Source organism: Desmodus rotundus, chromosome 2, assembly GCF_022682495.2.
Source record: "Desmodus rotundus isolate HL8 chromosome 2, HLdesRot8A.1, whole genome shotgun sequence".
NCBI lineage: Eukaryota > Metazoa > Chordata > Mammalia > Chiroptera > Phyllostomidae > Desmodus > Desmodus rotundus.
In genome coordinates, this window is record NC_071388.1 from 165,883,503 (window position 1) to 165,900,103 (window position 16,601).

Genomic DNA, 16,601 nt, shown 5'->3' on the forward strand with positions numbered 1-16,601 from the left:
TATAGTATGAGATAGGGACTCAAAATTGTTTTTTCTTAGATAAATGATTCATGTTCACCAGTTAATAAACTATTATTCTTTATTAACAATTTATATAGTAAATTAATTTTTACATTAGAATTAATTTCTATATCTTCTATTGTACTCCAGTCTGTTTATTCCTATGTTGATACTATATTAATTTGATTATAATAGTTTTATGGTATATTTTAATATCTAGCATGACATCTAACTTATTTACTCACAGTTCCTTGGTTATTTTTGAACATTAATTCATTCACATAAAGTTCAAGATCATTTTATCTGATTCTAGAACAACCTTCTGGGATTCTAATTGGAATCACATTAATTTAAAAATTAATTAAAGATTAAAATTATGATAATTTTGAAAGAATTAATATATTCTGATGTTAAGTCATCATCTAAGAACATTGTATGAGTTCCCATTTATTCACACCTTTTTTCAGTTAATTTTTTTTGGTCTTTCAACTACATTATATATTTTTAAATATATTTTATTGGTTATGCTATTACAGTTGTCTTTTCTTCCCTTTATTCCCTTCACCCTACACCCGCACTCCCACCAGCTTTCCACTCCACTAGTCTGTGTCCATGAGTCATAAATAAAAGTTCTTTGGCTACTCCATTTCCTATACTGTTCTTAACCTGTCCCTGCCTATTTTGTGCCTACCAATTATGCTTCTTATTCCCTGTACCTTTTCTCCCATTCTCCCCCTCCCCCTCCCCACTCATAACCCTCCAAGTGATCTCCATTTCTGTGATTCTGTTCCTGTTCTAGCTGTTTGCTCAGTTTGTTTTTGTTTTTTTAGGTTCACTTGTTGATAGTTGTGAGTTTGTTGTCATTTTACTGTTCATAGTTTTGATATTCTTTTTCTTAGATAAGTCCCTTTAACATTTCATATGATAAGGACTTGGTGAGGATGAACTCCTTTGCTTCCCAGATAAGGGAAAGCCAACTATTTTATGTTTATCTCTACACACACACACATACCACCACTGGCAGCTAGCATGTTCACTTTATAAACAAAAGTTCTAGTCAGGTGACAGACCAAGGCCTCTGAGTGCTGCTGCTATCTCTTGCACACTTCCTTTCAGGGGAGGTGGCAGAGGAGCCCAGGTGCTCACACCCTTAACTCCTGGAATCTGTTAGGTAGGTTTCTGGCACATAGGTAGAGGTACCAAAGAACCTGCACTCAGACCAGAAGGCAAAAGCCCTTGTGAGAATTTAATGAATTCCCGTCTATGTGGCTTCAAGCTACCAGCACACAGGCCTCATCAACAACACTCTTCACCTTCTCCTCCACTCTTCTGCTGAGGAATGTGGCCTTCACAAGGACAGACTGCTTTGGGAGTGTTCCCTTCCCTAGAACGTGGCAGTAGCCTGATTGCACCACATCAATTGTGGGAGCGGCTCCAGTTTTTTTGTTTTGTGTTTTTTCCCAGCCACATTTCTGTGTCTGCTCACTGACCAAGGTCCAGAGTTTATCAAGGTTGACAGTGGGGCAGAAGCTCTGATTCCTCTTTAAGTGGTCGTGCCTCATACCAACTTTCCAAAGTACCCTGGCTGGTATTTGTCAAGGGTGGTCCTGTGATAATGCAAGCCACCAGCATCACCTCCTCTCCTGGTGCTTCCTGTGCTTGCCATGTGGCCGTGGCTGTGGCTCACATGGCCCAGAAGTTTCTGGGTCTTCCTCAGTCTGGATGGTATGTTGGTGACTGAGATGCAAGAGCTGTTTCAGTGAACTTTTGAAGTCAGTTTTGCTGAAGTATAACTCACATCCAGAAAATCCATCTTTCTGAGCTGCGCTGTTTGATAAACTCTAAGTATGCAGTCCTAGATCACCATAAGCAAGACACAGGACATTTCTATCACCTCCAAAAGTTTCCTCATGCCACTTTTTAGGCATTGTCTTCCCCCCACAACCTCTAACAGCTATTGATCTCTTCTTTTCCAATTAGTTTTGCCTTTTCTAGAATATCATATAAGTGAAGGCCTGTAGAATATAGCCTTTTGTATTGACTTTCAGTTAGCCTAATGCATTCGAAGTGTATATATGTTGTTTCATGTATTAGTAGTTCGTATTTTTAAAGTTTATTTTTATTGTATTTTTTTCACTAACATTTATCCCTCTTATATCCTCTTCCACCTCCACCCACCTCTCTTCCCCCTACACTCACCATCATGAAGTGAATATGTACGCTATAGAATAGTTTTTTAAAATTTATCAGATTGTAGACATTTTGTGGTGGTTAGGAATAATACTGCCTTATATATTTACATATAGGTTTCAATGTTAACATATGTTTTCATTTCTCTTGTGTAAATAACTAGGAGTGGGATTGCTGGGTTGTATGTTAAATTATATTTAACTTTATATGGCACTAGGAAATATTTTCCAAAGTGGTGATACTATTTTGCATCCCTATGAGCATTGTATCAGTTTCATTTGCTACACATCCTGGTCAGGACATGATATTGATAAGTATTTTTGGTGCTTTTAGCGATTCTTAGTGATGTGTAGTGTCAATGAAATTTTGTAAGAGTCTTCACATGCCTTTTCTGGGGACCTGGAAGGTTGTTTATTCCTACTTATTTCATTATGATTGTTATTGTTTTACTTTTTCACCATTTATGTTTCTTAACATAGATTCAAGCTACAATGTAAAGCTATTGATTTTTTTATATCTCTTATCCACCATGTTATGAATTTCTTCTGTAAAATTTAGTAATTTTAATATTATAATCTTTTTGATGTTCCAGGCACCCAAGTGCATTATCAGGAAATGACAGTTTTATCTCCCTTAAAATATTTATATAAGTTATTTCATTTTTAAAATTAAATTTGCCTGAATCTCAAATAACATTGAAAAATAATGACAGCTGGGAACATTTCTGCTGAATTCCAAACTATAAATAAACTGTGATATTTGCTATTGAACTTTGATGAGTAGATTTATTTATATTTAAATAGACTGTTTCTATTCCTACTTAGAGTTTTATTAGCTATGTCTGCTTAATATTGTCAAATGCCTTCTCAGCATCTATTAATATGAGTTTTCTGTTTTACATTTTTGCTATAATGAATTATTTTGATACATTTTCTGATATTGAATGAACTTTTCATTCTCTATTCCTTTTGGTAAATTGTTGGCTATTATTTGCTAATCTTATCTTTATAATTTTCTGCATCCATATTTATAAGTGCTAACTTTTTAATTCTATTTGACTTTCATCTTTCTTTTTCTTATTAGTATTGAATTGATTGAGTTATTATTCCCTTTTCAACCATGTCAACTTAGGAATTTTACTCTGATTTCCAGTTTCATTACTGATTATCTTCTTTTTTGTTATTCCTTATGATTAAACACATATATATTTATTCATATATTAAAATAAGCTACCAATTACATATCTCCAAATATATTCTCCTGTGTCTTTCTTCTTCATAAGGTGCAAACTTTACTTTTCATTATTCACTTTTTCTAACATTCACTTTCACTTCTCAGATGAAATCTTTACAACTTCTACTTCTGGACTTGACCAACTAAACTTGAAATTTTACTTTAGGAATTTTAGTACCAGGTGAATATTAGAATTTTCAATTTTCATTGCAATATGTCTCTTCTATTTTAAGAAACTTTATTAATCACGTTACATATTCCCGTATAATCTAACATTGTTTATTTAGATTTAACAATACACATTTTAAGATTTACATCAAAATTTTTCTACTCTTCTTCTCTGAATATACTAATTAAGAGCCTTTTTATGGCAAGTAACATTAATGGATTTAAACTGGCTGAAATTTAGGAGAAATATTATTGAAATTATTTCATCTTAACAAGAAGTTACGACGCTGGGTTGATTTTATGTTTGGTTGATTCAATGGCTTAGCAGTGTCTTCATGTGCTCAGTTTTCCATCCTTGTGCCAGACCACACATTACTGGTTGCCCTAGAAGCCAAAGAAGACCTGGGGAAGGTCTTCAGCTTTCTGGATTCCTTTAGCTTTATAGATATAGGGACACATTCCATTTTCTACACGTTCTTCTACAATTTTGAGGCCATAGTCAGCTTTCCCTCAGGGGTCCATGGATTTATGCCAAGACTCCAGGTATATTTTAATATTATATCATCAGTTTACTCTCTCTGACCTTGAGAGTTCTTCAATGTATCACTCAGTTGGAACGTGATCTGCTCGTGGCACTGGCATCTGCCTGACTCCAGAGCTGTCGCTGATATGGAGTTGGGGTTGTAAATGGAAGGGAGGTGGAAAGTAATCAGGCTGCAGTCTCTCCGTGACATTCTACTCCTTTCTACTCACTGCACTTGGACGACACACAGTGACACTTGCGTCATAAACCAAATGATATTTTGCACATCTTTAATTACAATATTAGGAAAATACTTTTAAGAACTCTCTATTTTTGACATATATTATTTTTCTCTGATTATATGTGATCCTTAGTAAATTTCCTTGACAAAGTAATATGGAATAACATAAAAATCTCCCACCATACAAAGGAAACCAGCTTTTTTTGTTGCATTTTCTTTCTATAATTTTTTCTCTACACATAGATGTATCTAGAAACTATTTTATTTTATATAAATATTTTTTGAATGCATGTGTGTATATTTTTCTTTATGTATATGTACTTCAGTTTGCTTCTGCTTTCTGTTCTGTTAGAACATACCTATCTTTTCTTGTTACAGTAGCATATGGTTTTAGTTATCATAATTTGTCATGGGCCTTAATATCTGGTATTGCTCATTTTCTTTTATTATATTTCTGACTTACCAGTTTTTGAGTATTAAGCACAATGTATTTTAGTACATTATTGGGTATCTATTCATGGAAAAAGTTTTATTTGATTTATTTTTTATGCCTTTACCTACCTGTAATATTTTTGTCTCCTTTGCATGTAAATAAAATATCAGCAAATTCTGTAATTCTTAAATTAAAACCAATTTTAATGAAATATTTTAATATTACTTTATTGCCTGCTGGATGTCAGTTTCAGATGAGCAGTTGGAAAAGGTATGATTTTTTATTCTTTGAAATTAACCCCAAATAATTCTTGGTGTGGATATTTGAGAGACTTGTTGCTTACCCTTGACAATCAAGAATCTCAGCAGGATATGTCCAGGATGTGTTTCTTTTTTCACGCATTTTCTATACAATTCTATAATCCATTTCACTCTACCTATCTTTCTATTTTAACGATTCTGAAAATGTTTTGACTTCCTTATTTCTTTCTCAAAGAAGTTTATAATTGATAATCTGTATCTGCATTCTCTGCTTCCTGTTTGTCATTTCCCCTCTCATCTCTTTTCCCCTCTCCTTTGGTATTTAGTTCTTCTAGTTTACCACTTAGTCTTTCCCATACTTGCATGTATTTTAGAATCACCTAGAGAACTTTTACTAGCATATTTTCAGGCCCTATAATTGCAGCGGAATCAGACTGCAAAGTTAGGGTCTCATGTCTGTGTATTTGAAAAGCAGTCCCTGTGATTCTGATGCACTTGGCTGGTTGGCCAGCATTAGAGAGCTAACATGCTACATTTTGTTTCTATCGATTTCAGTGCTGATTTTGCACTCTGTTGTTTCCACTATGTATTTTAATTTTATTTAAGTTTCTATGAGTTATTTTCTTATATCTATCAACTCTATTTTTGTCTTAGCTAATATTCTTTCTTGTCATGTCAGTTTATCTCATGTTTCATAGTGTCTATAGAACCAGATGGAGTCACATTTTCTTTTATATTCACAAGCATTTTTTCCTCTCTAAACCTTAAGTGGATTAATGTTCTTGTTTCATGCTGTGAAATCTGTCCATAGCCTTCTTGAATTGGAAAAGACCTAGCCAAGCCCAATATGCCATTGGACAAAATATGTTGATTTGTTTTGATCCTCTTTACTGTACTTGTAGATTTGTGTGCTGTCTCTTGCTTAGAATACATGCTGGACCTAAATTGATCTCACAGTTCCTAGGAAAATTTCTCTTTTATGGATTATTTTATTTACTACGTTGACATAGGGAAAGGGTTCTTTTCTTTTATCACCTAGTCTTTTTTAATATGAACAGGTGATTTTATTTGTGAATAATGTGCTAGAAGAAACTTTCAGTCCCTCATGAACAGAGTGTTCTCAGGGCTTTTCTGTCTCTGCCCTTACCTTTTACCAAAAAGATCCCAGGCTTCACTTTACTGTAGTCTGTGCTCTTTACTTTTGGTCAAGTTGCATTACTGCGAGATGTGGCTTCATTAGTGAATGTAGGGGAAGAAATGATAGATGATACATGGCGGAGGCCTGGGAGGAGGAACCAATTCTGGTTTCCCTGGAGAACATATCTTAAGAAGAGAGGGGTCAGTGATTCCGGCCCCATGTCTTTGGTATTAGCCTTTCCTGAAAAAGAGTAGAAACTTCCTCTTATTCAATTTCCTTTTAGCCATGTTGCTAGTTTAAAGGTCTAGATCAGTATCCTTAGAAATATGCTAGCCACATACCATAATTAAAAATTTTCTAGTAGCTACATTTAAAAAACAAAATGAAAAGTGAAAAAACAAAAGTGAAATCAATTTTAATATGTTATTTTCAGCTTGATATTTAAAAAATGTTATTTAAATATTATCAATACAAAAATTAGTCATGGAATACTTTACATTCTTATTGCTTCAAGTCTTCAACATCCAACATATATTTTATACTTCCAGAATGTTCCCATTTGAAATAGCTACATTCCAGGTGCTCAATGGCCACACATGCCTAGTCGCTGGACTGTTGCGTAGCACAGCTCTGGACATTGAACGTTTCTCAATCAGTTAAACGACGCAATTTTATAAGGGGATTTTCTCCCAGGTTGACTTTTTATAGGTGACTTTGGTTTCTACTACTGTCAGGACTTCATATCTCTTTCAGTATTTATATAAAAATTTCTGTGAGAAGTTTGGCTATATAAATTGAACACAGACAATTAGTCATCATCACCTCCTAGAGGAATCTGTTAAAAAAATTAAACAATAATGAACTTCATTGTTTTGAATATTAAATCTATAGCGTTACCCAATGATATTATAATTCCTCAGTTATTTGTCTTACCATGATTTTGAAAATTTCTGATAAGAATAGCTTATTTGCCTTTGATGTAAAAAGATATTTAATATCCACATACTTTTTTAAAATTTAAACTTAATTTAATAAGATTTCTTAGAAATCTTTGATACATGTTATTTCTTTCCCTCAAAATCTAAACATTTCTATATCCATGTACCAAGAGCTGACAAAAATAATTGAACATTTTTTTCTTCTTCTAGGAAATCAGCTCTCTGCTGAGTATACTCCATTACTCTTATGCTCACTGAAATGAGATGCAGGATTAGAGAAAAAATAATTATCACATCTGACACTGTGTGGATCTCTTTAGATTTTCAGCTGATCGTGTCCTCAAGCCTCAGAGGCTTTTATATAACATATCCTGGTTCTTCGATCAGAGAGAATTTAGTTGGATAGACCTGCCTTGCCAAGAGAATCAAGGGAGCCATTGTCTAAGGAAAAGTTATATCAAATTTAGATTATACTTCGGGCTATGATCTTTCTAATATTAGAAGCCATTGCCATACTTGCCTCAATTGGATGTGAAGTTCTTATAGATCCTTTTACCAACTCATTTAACTTTCTTTTACTTATCCTTTCTTTGCTTCAATTTTGAATATCCTTAATAGAGAGATAAAAATATTATTGGAGAATATTCTTATAATACCCCCTTTAGGGAAATAGGGTGAACCTCAGTAAGCACCCCAAATTACCTCTGATTCTTGCAGCATTATCGACTGTTCACAGGAGCCTGTCCAGCCCAGGATCTAACAGTGCGTGTCTCGATGTGCTGTGACGTGATGGATTCCACTGGGACAGAGAAGATGCGGGCGGGTTGCTTGTGGTACACTTAGCTGGTGACCGTTTTATTGTAGCACCATGTCTGATTAAAAAATCTCTGCAGAGTAAGCCTTTAAATTAAGAACATCTTTGCAGATAGCTAGCTGCCGTTTCTTCTGTGATGTTCAAAGGGGTCACCTCGTCTTTCTTTCATTTGTTTGCTTTGCAAAAGCCAGTGAGGACAGATGTGAGCACAACGCAAAGACGGTCTTCTTCCGAGACTCATTTTCCACTAAAAATTTGTCGTTTATAACTACCTTAAACAGGCTTTCTTATCATGTGTAGTCCTTAAGAAAACATTTTCCAAAATGACTTGTACATTGAAATTGTGGATGTGGAATTAATTTGGGGGAAACTTTGGGTATTGATGCCCCTTCCTTTTTTTGTGCTATACGCAGATTTTAATGATCCAACTGAATTCAAATTAGAACATGATAAGTTGTGAAAAACAGGTGGCTTCCAAGAACATACTTCCTTTTTTCAGAACAATCTTCTTATGTGCTACCTTTTCCTGTGAAGACACATCATCATTGCATATTTTGGGCAACAGAAGGTATGAAATGGTAAGGTCTGTTTAAAGAGCTGGTAGAGACATCCTACAGGGCAGCTTTGTACTCGAGACATCTATTTCCTGGGCATGGGCGTGCATAAAAAAGAATTCATGCCCTGTTCAAATGTTTGTGACTTAAATCCCATAAGAGCAATTTGTAAAGCTGGAAAAGGAGCATGTCTTTGGGGAAAAGCAGAATTGGATTGGAATAACAATTTTATCACTTATCAATAATGTAAATTATTATACAATATTTAAAATTTTCATCTCTGCTTTTCCTTCTGTGCAAAGGTGGTTGCTCATGCCAACTTCAATGAGCCATTGAGAATATTAAAATAATGAATGCAAGCGCATTAATCATCTTGCCACATAGACACTTAATAAATGCTGATTTCTTGGCCTGTTTGTGGTCAAAAGAATTTTGTTACTCGGTGAACTTTGGCTATTAACCTATTTTTAAATTACTGTCAGTTAATTGATAATGAAAATATGAAAGAAAGTAAGATAGGGTTATAGCGTGCCAGCACACTGAGTCAGAGAAGTGTTCGATAGAAAAATGAAGCATGAAGGAGCACTGTCACTCACCTGTGGCTAGGACGCTGTTTGGATGCCTGCTGTGGAGAGGGTACAGCCCTGCCTTCACCACTCAGAGGCAAAGCACAAGAAGAAAATACTGCTTTAATCTTGTTATCAAATAATTCTGCTAAAGTTCATGTGGAAAGGAAAATAATATATAGCTTACTTCTGATTTAAAAAGTAACTTTCTTGGATAAAAATCTGTTATTCTGCTCTTTGCTTACTTTGGTTCATAAAAATTTAGTGTAAAATTGGATTATAGTGAAAATTTGAGGGTGCAAATTTTTGTTTCTTCTTTTTATCTCAGAAGGTATCCACAAAGAACTTCTAGCTTCAAGTATAGTGTATAAAAGTGAAGATAAAACAAAGTATATTTTACAGGAGAATAGATGTTTCATAAATAAATTGATGTTTGCTAGTAAATTCAATCTGGAACATTCTTTTCTTGATATAGTAGCAATTCCAGTGTAAGCATGTTAAATTTAGGGTCCTCTTAAACCACTAGTTCCTGGAACTCTTTCTGAATGATAAATACTTCATTTCAAAAATTTATCTGAGGAATTTTATAGACTTGGAAGGGAAGGTTATTTTAGTTTTATGATATTGTGCTCAGATCTCCCCTTTATTGTTATTTTCAGTCAGCTTAAAGCATTTTTGGTGTAACAGTTTCTGTTGTAGAATGTATTATTTAGAAAGAATTTAAAGAATGAATGAAAAATAGTAAGAGGAGGTTTAATTTCAAAACTGTGCATTTTCATTTGCACCATTTGTAATTGAGAGACAATTCGCAGTGTTTTGTAGAAGTTCAGAAATCTCTGGCAGTTTCTTGCATTTCATCTGTCTTTAAACGCAAGTGCAGCAGGAGGCAGGGACATGCGCTGACCCAGGGACACAGGACTTGTCCTTGTAGAAGAGAACAGTCGCACCTCACTCACTCAAAGGGTCGTTTTTCTCACCGCCGCCATTGCATCCATCTCGGCACCCACTCCTATGGGGTTTACTAGTAATTCCTGTCTGTGTATTTTTGTAGAGTTTTCTTTCCTCCACTCAGTCACAAGCTACCACTCTGTACAAAGTGTAATCAGACTAATTTCTATGTCCCTTTTGTATTTTCCAGGATAATATCAGTTTTTTTTAACAGAACCGAAATTTAATGATTTGTTCTTGTCTAGAGAAAATCAAACTGTGTTGGCAATCACAGTCTGGGCTGGGAAGCAGGAGGACCAGTAGGAGGTTAGCCTGGGGGAATATTTAATGATGGGACACTTAGCCAGTGCTAAACTCATATTTTACTGCAGGGAGAAAATGTTTTAATTTGGAAGGACAAATAGTAAAGTTGTAAACTTAGACAAAGTCATCTTGATGATTAATAGGTATCTGTGTATCCACAGGGGCCTTTCTTATATGATGAAGGTTGAACAGAGTGTGTGAGAGAGAGAGAGAAACAGAGAGAGAGAATGGGTGTGTGTGTGTGTGTGTGTGAATGCATGCACATTTCAATGAGTCTGAAGGGAGATTATGTAAAACTTAGAAAATTTTTGAAAAAGGAATCTTGGAGGCAGACCCCTCATTATGAAGATGTTTTAGAAGAACAAATGCAAATGACCTATGATGTGACAACTTGAGTTAGCGCTATACTTTCGGTTCATTTGGAGTTTTGAATGATACGTTGACCACAGGGTCTATATGAATAGATCATTGTTAAACTCTAGAGGAAAAATATGCCTCCCGTAAGAGACCAGTTGATAATAGCCCCTCAAATGCATTACTCATATTACAATCATCTAATGTCACACTGGTGGATAAGCGAGATCTACTGACTCAACATCTATTCCACCTCCCTTAATGTACTTTCTGTATGGCAGACTTTGCAAAGCTTAAAAGTACATTTCTCAGATGTCCTTTGGAGCAGAAGCTCCGGATGTAATTTAAGTTCAGTCAATCAAATGCATTCATGAGAGGCTTGAATGCAGAGTGAAGCAGGAAAGGGGAGAGTCTGGAGGGGGTGTGCATTTTCTCGGTGTAGGGCCTGACTCAGTAGCCAGCACTTCTGAGTGTAGCTTTCTGATACTTGAAGCAGAGCTGAGGTGCTGTCTTCTTGGTTCCCAGCTTCCTAATTGTAGCCCAGGTGGCAGTTTCCTTTGAGCCAGTTATGTAGTGATTCCTGGTAGTAGCTCTCAGAGGCCCAGCCCAGAACACTTTGTTTAGACCTTTTAACAATGTTGTAAGCACCTCATTCTCAGTATTAAAGCCCTTTGGCTTACTATAGTCACAATATGGTCTGTTGTCTGCCATTGAACATTGAGACATAGATACTTAATCATTCTTTTCTCTTCCTGTGACTTGTTCCCTCTCCACACCATTCCTTGAGTGTCTATTTTAATTATTACCTGCATTAAACAATGTCTACGTAAGTCCACATTTTAAAATAATCTCAGGTCTATTCACTTTGGAGACATTGTTAATTGAAAATTAAGCCAGGAGGTTCAGAGATGAAATTGGCATGAGGAGAACTGTTCTGTTCTGTGGGGACCGACTTTCAGAGTTAATACCATATACTTACCATATGAAGAGTAATCTAATTCCAAGAATAATTAAGACCCATTTGTAGACTGGCAATAGCTACCTCAAACTTAGCATTTAGGTTATTTATTTCATTATGGATGAAAGTATGTTAAATTTTATAAGAACAAATGCCTTATGAAGACTTTACAGTCATTTTTAATCTTCTTAGAAAATACTACAGGTATTATAAAAACAAGAGAATGATCATTTACCCAAAGGGAAAACCTGAATTTTGCACTTTTTAAATAAATTTTTCTGATTTCAGATATGTCCTTTTAAGTTGCTCTGTCTGGACCTGACAATGCATAGATGAATTTGTCTTTTTTTTTCTTTTAACTTTTAATATACTTTATTTTTTAGGACAATTTTAGATTTACCACTAATTTGTGAAGATGGAACAGAGTTCCTATTTACCCCTTATACAACCTCCCTCATTAACCTTTTATATAACTATAGTACATTAGTTATAATTAGTGGAGCAATATTAACACATTATTATTAATTAAAGTCCATACTTTATTTGATTTTCCTTAACTTTACACAATAGTCTCTTTTTGATCCAGTATCCATTCACTGTATTTACATTTAGTTATTCTGTTTCCTTATGCTGCTACATGGAGATGACAGTTTCTCAGAATTTCCTTGCTTTTGATGACCTTGACAATTTTGAGGAATACTTGTTAGATATTTTGTAGAATGTTGTAAGTTTTGGGAAGAAGACCACAAAGGTGAGGTGCCATTTTCATCACATCACATCAAGGATACATACTGTTAACATGATTTACCACCATTGATGTTGACTTTGATCACTTGACTCAGGTAGTGTCTGCTAGGGTTTCCTACTGTTCTCTCACCCCTCCCCCTTTCATACTGAATGGCAGTCACAAGGCATGGTCTATATTAAGGAATGGGGAATAATTCTTTGTTTGCTTGAAAGTGGAGTATCTACGTAAATTATTTGAAGTTCTTCTGCCTGGGAGATTTGCCTGTTCTCCCCCATTAATTTATTTATATCACTAAAGACTCATGGATATTTATTTTACACTCAGGTTTATAACCAATGCTACTTTATTTTATTGATGAAATTGTTCTAGCCTTGACCATTGGGACTTTTTGTTGACTCCTGTGTCCCTTTGGCATACCACCACTATTGTGGATTTTCTTAGCACTTCCTTACTTTTTGGCCCTGTAAGATACTCTAGCCTCTACCTGCATATTTCCTGCCCTATTCCTAAAATCAGCCATTTCTTCTGGGAACTCTGATTCATTTTAATGATAAAGGGTATTAGAAACCAAGATCTGGGCACTAGACATACTAGTTGCTGCTGATATATATTTGCTTCTTGGTCTTAACACTGATTGAGCAAAGAAATATTTATATGTATACTAACCTATGTATATCTAGAAATATTCCTCTATGAAGCCATCTGTATCTATATTAAGCTAAATACGAGTTCATATTGATGGCTCTAGTTCATAATCATTCTGGCCTCCTTTTGCTTATCTACAACCTCTCACTCTAACAGTAAGGACCTGACTCCTACCATCAGTCATCTATTCACTTAATTGTTCAGTTCCAGTATACATATTTAGTAGTATCAGATTTTTAAACTTGAACACTCATAGAAAAAAACAATGCTTACATAGGTTTTTGTTTTTGTTTTTCCTTTGGTCTTACAAACTCCACTCATTCTTACAATTACCCTCTTTGTGAGATAATTTTATACATTTATCATACAATTAGATTGTTTTGTCACATTCTGGATTCCATCCTAGAAGCCTCCAAATGTCTAAATGATTTGAAAAAAATTTTATGTGTTAAGATTCTCTGTGCCGTGAGATCTTTTGCTTGGTTGCTAGCTGTATCATGCCCTCTAGATTGAGAGTGGGCATGGGGTCATATTTTCCTATTTTCAGATCCATAAATGATCCCTCTCTTTTTCTCTCCTTCATATGTCTGAATCCCCACCTTCCCTGGGTCATTTTACAGACCTCGGCTTGTTTTCCAGACTATTAGTTCTGCTCTGCTGTGGTTGTCAGTATATAATCATTAACTTCAGAAATTCATTAAAATCACGTCTGTTTTCATGCCTCATTTTCAGTCTTCTGCTGTTTTCAGTTTATACTATATTTATTTATATTTTACTATCATTTCACTGAGTCTTCAAGAGGCAAGGAATATAAATATACTTAAAGTCTACCATCTTAACCTGCAAACCTGTAAGTGTTTTGTAGCAACCATTTTGTCATTTTGATATAATCACAGTATTAAAAATCCATATGAAATCACTTACTGTTCCTTTGCTTGCATTAAATTAAAAATCATAACCTGTAGCACATCCAGTAGAATGTTTAACATTTTTCACTTTATTTTTTGTAATCTCATTCAGCACTTTTATTAATTTCCTTGACTCATTCTGTTGTTTGCAAAATAGCCGGCCCCTCAGGAACAAGGATGGGAATTATAAAATGTTTGCTTTGTAAGTGTAGTGGTTATATATCTTAAAAGGGGTGCATGGGCTAAAGGTGTTTGAATACCCAATGCAGACAGTATGGGGCAGGACTGGACCACTGGGGTCTTGTGTTTCAGCGAATGAGTTCACTTGCCCCAAAGCAGAATCATTTATATGTGTTTCAATTGCCAGCTCTTCACGTCATTGTGGGAGGGATTCCTGCCCAAGAGTTAAGTGGAAGGCTGAGCACATGCCACTGAACACTGGACAAAATAACAGCAGTTTATTAGTCTCATATCCTCACAGCAGGGACAGGAGGACACCTCACACTACGAAGGGCCACAGGAGGATTTTCCTTAGGAGAAGAGTGAGCACCCAGGAGCTGTGATAGGCAGGCTTCACAGTAATGAGAAAGTGGGTGCTCCCTGGTTCCCACCGGAGGGTGTGATTAGCTTGTTTGAATAATTCTGTAGGCTGACAGGGAACTGAAAACTACTTAGGAGTAAACGAGAAATGCACCTAGTCTGTTTGATAAGGAGTGTTGTTTGGCTAGGGGAATGTATCCTTGGAAACAGTGGGAGGGGCACCTGCACATGGGCCATATGAGGCCCTCTCAATTTTGTCAGATATCAAGGCAGCACATAACATTGGGCCTTCATTTTAGGCCTTAAGCCATAGTATGCTTTATGTGTGAATCAATCATTTTTAGTTGAGAACACTGAGTATGATACTGGTTTGTTCACTTTTTTCACTTGTTTAATTAAATTTATCAGATTTATTTTCTAAGTAGGCATATTGTACACATTTTTGAGAAGTCTTCAGTATCTACTAGTTTGACCCTGTGAAAAGGTGTAGTTTCCCAAAATCTCTAGCAAAGGATTTCTAGACTGAATGCTTTGCCTCAGTGTTGACCATAAATGATATGCATGTATGGAGTTAAATAGATTAAATAATGCAGGTGGCCTATCTGCCACTCTCTTAGTTGAAACCAGAGCAATCGAACTCAAGCTCTTTGAGAAGTAAAATTTCCAGTTCTACATACGGAAGGAGAAAATTGTTGACAGAAATCTCACACACTTCTTTGGTTTCTTATTGATGCCTTGGTTATGCACTAATGCATTTTGGAGACAGTCTATTATAAATCTTACAAATAAATTGGAGTTCTGACTTTTGAGAGGAAGGGAGATTTAGTAGGTTAATGCAAAATAATTTCAACAGAGTAATATTTGGATTAAGTCTTAATTAACTATTTTAGTAATTAATGGAAACATTTCTGAATGAAAGTCTGAGCCATATAAAAGTAAATTCACCTTCAAGCTTAGGATCTATCATTGAAGGAAAAAAAATCAACAAGAGAGGAAAACTGGCAGAATAGAAAAAAATGGGCTGTGAGACAGAAGGCCCAAGATCTTGTTTTGAGATCTGTCTGGCTTTGAATATGTTACTGAACTTCTCTTTATCGCGGTTTCTTCCCACACCTGTAAAACGAGGAATAAGCCAAACAACCTCATAGGTGTGATCCCACTGCACAGTTCTGCAGTTCAAGCTGTCTCTGCACTCGAACATTTCATGCTCAAGGCAGAGGCAGCATTTTCACAGCTCTCAGGACATCTGCATTCGGTCAGAACACATACCAGTTTTCCTTTGCCACTCACATTATCTTTTCGTGCTGAACCTTTCTCCCAATCATTATCCCTCTTAGACTTAAATAAAAATCTAACAGGAGTGCCAAAGCATAAACACATTAATAAATGTTTTAGTGTAGTCACCTTGTTAATTTTCAGAGAACATCATAAAGAAGTCATAAAATACACTCCTCAGCTAAGGATACTGTCAGCCACTGGCTAAGACCTTACTCCCTGCTATGTTAGAAACTCCCGCACAGCAGCTGAAAAAAAGAATGCAGTATTTTTGTAATGATACTTGATAGAAATGGTATGCAAAATATCTTTGAAAATTATGAAGAACCACAGGAATTGAAGTTCTTTGTTAGCCAACTAGCCAAGTGGCTTCAAAACTGATTTTAATTGTACTAACCATAGCCTTTCCCTTGTTCTCATAAAATCACCAAGGATGTTTGCCCCTCGATCAGGAATAACAATAGTAACTGTAATGATAATAATAGTATTGATTGTTAATGTGTCCTGAGTACTTACTATTCAAAATGCTTTCTATGTATGGTCATTTAATCTTCACCACTCCATGATGTCAGTATTGTTATACTTATTTTATATGTGGGAAATGTGGAACAAAGAGTGTTTAAGTAACTTACTCAAAGTCACACAACCGAAGGTGAAGTGGGGAGGTCATGATCTGAAATTAGCAGTCTGACTTCAGCGCTGGCTGCAGTACATTAGGTGGGAGAGCATGGAGGACAATTGTAGAAGATGCAGTCAAAGGACAAGCCAGTGCTACCAAAATACCACACAACTGGAGCAGAGGGAAAATAAGAACCTAGTAAAGAGAGAAATGGTACATTATATTTGGTTGGCCAAAAAGTCTGT

General features: G+C 35.5%; 1 pseudogene; it reads right to left on the reverse strand.

Annotated features, from left to right (window-relative positions):
• Nucleotides 1-1,271: 1,271 nt before the first annotated feature.
• The window catches only part of LOC139440755 (large ribosomal subunit protein uL15 pseudogene), a 38,208-nt pseudogene continuing 22,878 nt past the window's right edge, over nt 1,272-16,601 (reverse strand).